Raw genomic sequence first — 4,113 nt, forward strand, 5'->3', positions numbered from 1 at the left:
TTTTTAAAAAAAAAAAAAAAAAAAAAAAAAAAAAAAAAAAAAACCTCTTCCCTGCTAAAAACCTTCCAATGATGTCCACTGAAATTAGACTAAAACTCAAATCCAAGAATATCAAACACCATAGCAAATGGCCTAGACTACTCCCTCTATCAATTTCATTAAGCGCCAGCTACACCAACGCTTCTTTCTGGTCCTCAGTCATGTCAAGCATCTCCCAAACTTACAGACTTTATACTCCTTACTTTCTTTTATCTCATGGACTTTTCTCTCAGATTTTCAGATGGAAGCCATTCCAGTCACAGTGGCTCAAATATCTCTTAGAAGGACTCTCTCAGCCTAAATTACGTGGTCCTCTTTCGCCCCAATTTCCATCACTTTCTATAAACTTTTTTTTTTTGGTCTTTTAAAATCCTTTATTTGAGAAAGGAGAGGGACAGGAGCCCTGGGTAGGCACAGCTAGAACAGGGGCTGGTAAGAAAGGTTTCTCTCCCTCTGTCTTCCTCCATCCATGGCTCCCACCCTACTTCCACACCCTCTTGGATAGCATTCCTCTAGCATGGTCTTTCTATGGCCATCTAAGGGCCTTAAGAAAGGACAAGACCCTCCATTTTTCCTGAACCACAACTTTCCATTGGGACCACACTCCTTTCTCTGTTGATCAGCATTGTGGGGCACACACATCTCTTCCTCTGTCTTGCGCATCATCCTTTCACTTATGTCTCTGAAATCCATGGGCCTGAGCGAACATTTCAGGGCAAGCCTCCCCTCTGTAACCACTACCTGTGACAGCAGAGGAGGGCCAAGCTTCTGGTTGGAGGCCCCAGAGCAGTGAGGAGAGAAGATGCAGCTCCAAGCACTCCTGCCTTTATTCTGATGTGTCATCACCCTTAGGGGCTTGGTCTTAATGCCTACTGGCCATGGCCATGTTAACACTCATTGGGCTGCATCACAAGGTCTAGGACCGCATCTTCGTCTTTGAAACCTTTATATAATGTCTACCAGATAGAAGGGCTGTGGAGACAGTTAATTCTAGGCCACCGAGTTACAAAAGTTGGTGTCCACCATGTCCAGAAGCCTAGCTAGGAAACTTGAGAAGGAGGTGTCCATCCTCCATTGCCCTGGAGGGACGGGTGTGACACCTTCTCAGCTTCCCAGGGCTCGAGTTCTTTTTTTTCCCCCTTGTAGTACTGGGGTCAAACCCAGGATCTAGTACATGCTAAGTACACACTCCATCACTGACCTACACCCCCACCCCTTGAGGTCCAGTGATGAGACTTCTCATTTCTACCCTTCAAAATTATTACAGACACTTATGGTTAAGAGCTAATCCTCTCATTTCCTCAGGCACAGACACCTCTCCAAAGCCTCAGTTCTAGCTTTGCTCCCTAGCACAACCTTGTGCTGTCTGTCTCTGGATTTAGGGACCCATGCTTCTGAATTCAGGGTGTGAGCTTGGAAATGGGTGGCACTGTGGGTAGATCCTCCACTTGCAGTTTGCTGAGAGTGCCAGCCCACGAAATAGCACCAGCTTTGACTTCCTCCATGTGCCTCAAAGTCTGGCATCCTATTGCCTTTTCATCACAGCGTAAACATCTGTCGTGCTGAAAAACTTCACCTTTAAGATGCTAGAAAAAACACCACTTTTGACAGAAAGTGTTCCCCTGCTTCCCCACCAGGATTGTGTTCCCCATCAACAACCGTGTCACGGTATTGAGAGTTGCCTTGGGTCACGGCTGGTGCAGGCCCTTAGTCATTAGCAGTGGGCTTGCCAGCTGCAAGCTTCTGCCACCTGACTTGGGGAACAGAAATCCTCCAGGAAGATCTAGGCCAGGTTCTGGAGTCTTGTGTTGGCTCAAAAAGAGAAGTGCAGCCTGCACTGGGCCAACAGCATGGAAGTCAGCTCAGGGTGGGAGCTGGCATCTGGTGAGCTCAGGTATATGGGCATGGTTACTGCAGACAACACTGTCTCCTCATTGGGATTGGACAAGCAGTTGCTGACAAGCAGGATACTGCCTGTATGCAAGATATGGTCCTGTTGGTCCTGTCTGAGCATAGGTTGCAGAGGCCCCTAACAACAAACTCCACCAGGTTCTCATTCTCTTCTGACAGAGAATCAAGCAATATATCCAGGACTTGTAGTTGTCACAGATACTGGTATTTGCAGGGGTCACAGGCAAAGCTGGCAAGATTGGCAAGGACTTGCTACTTGGCATCCCAGCTTTCAGATTCCTGGAATTCCATAAGCAGTGCCTAAAGATACCCCAGCTGCCTGATGTGGGGTTCTACCTTTGGCTTCTGGACCATGGTTGGAGCAGCAGAGGACTTTCAGGGGACTAATGGGAGAGAGGGAAAGGCAAGGCTGGAAAGCCTAAAAGAACCTCACCTGGCTCTCCACAGGTGGACAGGACAGAATATGGGTTTCTTTTCTAGGTTCAGATTCTGCAAAACTTGTAGATGGAACTGAGATGTGAAGGATGAGGAGTTGGCTTCAAAACTGAGAGACAGGAAGGCAGCCGCCAGCTGGGGCAGGAGATGCAGACAGGAGTACAGCCACAACTCCTGCTCATTTCTTATGTTTTAACACCACTTATCACATATGAAATCATACTCATTTTCTATACATTTACTTCCTGCCTCCTCTCCTCTACCCCTAAGCAGCACCCCAAAAGATCACAATTATCTCCAGCACCTAAAGCTCCCAGTAAAGGAAACATATCTGTTGAATGAAACAGTGAATGAATAGCTGTGTGACTTTGGGTAAATTAAGTTCTCCGCTAGCCAAACAAAACAAGGCAGCTCAATTTTTCATTCATTCAATCTCCTTCCTCCACATACTAAATTCCTTTCCAACAAATGGGAAAGGAAAAAAAAAAAAAAACTGGCAAGAACAGAAGTTCAACGAACAATAGAAACGAACTAGGAACTAGGCTTCAGGCTTGCTACCTAGGCCAAGATTCTGAAATTCATAATGATGGCTTCCCACCTAGATAACTCATCATTCATATTCCTGAAGATGCATTTTGGTTAGAGCAAGTACTAATGTGAGTGCAGCAGACATCATTTAGAGCTTCTAAAACACCAACCTAGGAATTCTATCACTGGGAAAGGTAAAAAAAAAATCAAAACACAAAGTGCATTAAAAAAAGGAATGGGGCTGGGGATGTAGCTCAGTTGGTAGAGTGCTTGCCTTGAATGCACAAGGCCCTGGGTTTGATCCCCAGCACCACACACACACAAAAAAAGGAATGACTCTTCTTCTGGATACTAACCAATACTTGATTCAACAATATGACATTAAAGATTTTTTTAGTTAAACCCAGCAAATTATATAATCTCCCTTTGGACTCATTTAAAACACACTTCTACACTTGTTAATTAAATACTCTTTAGTATTAGAGACTATTTTCTGCATCAATGTTAAGGGTTTTTATACATTGGTACTAATGTATGAAAAGTATTGACTCCTAAATATTTTAAATAATAATAATATTCTAAATTACAAATTTGGTTTGAAAAATTTTAATGAAAACAATCATACAAAAATTAAATAGCAAAACTATTTAAAATGACTTACAATTCAAATAGATTTGGCTTGATGATACTTCTCCACCAGTTTGTTTTCATAAGAACTGATTATTTCTAGCTGTAATCTATTTAGGACTGTTGTAAAGAGAAATAAGAATCAAGTATGTAAAACTTATAACCCCTGTGCTCAGCACATATTGCTCATAAATATTAGTTTTCCTTTTATTACTATCTTAAAAAGAGACATACAAGTTTCATAAAACATGCAAACTTTAGTTAAAAGCTTCTTGCACAAGAAACAGCCATGGGAGGAACCTAGTCCGTCATTTGTTGAAACAAATAAATTTCACTTTAACAATGGATAAAAATTCCTCACAAACTTAACTTCTGAAATCTAATTATAAAGCTTCACATTACAAGAGTTGTTGTAGAGTATCACCTTTTTTAAAAGGTACAAAGTCACATGATCAAGAAAAGTAGCCAATATGAAAACAAAACATGGAGAAATGGTCCTTTTATTGTATATATGGCTGTTTCACCCGAATTTACTAAAAAAAAAAAAAAAAAAAAAAAAAAAAAAAAAAAAAA

The 4,113-nt window shown here is 41.9% G+C and overlaps 1 pseudogene; it reads right to left on the minus strand.

Annotated features, from left to right (window-relative positions):
• Positions 1-386: 386 nt before the first annotated feature.
• On the minus strand, positions 387-4,086 carry LOC107139033 (annotated as a pseudogene).
• Positions 4,087-4,113: the final 27 nt, after the last annotated feature.

Source organism: Marmota marmota, unplaced genomic scaffold, assembly GCF_001458135.2.
Source record: "Marmota marmota marmota unplaced genomic scaffold, marMar, whole genome shotgun sequence".
Lineage (NCBI taxonomy): Eukaryota > Metazoa > Chordata > Mammalia > Rodentia > Sciuridae > Marmota > Marmota marmota.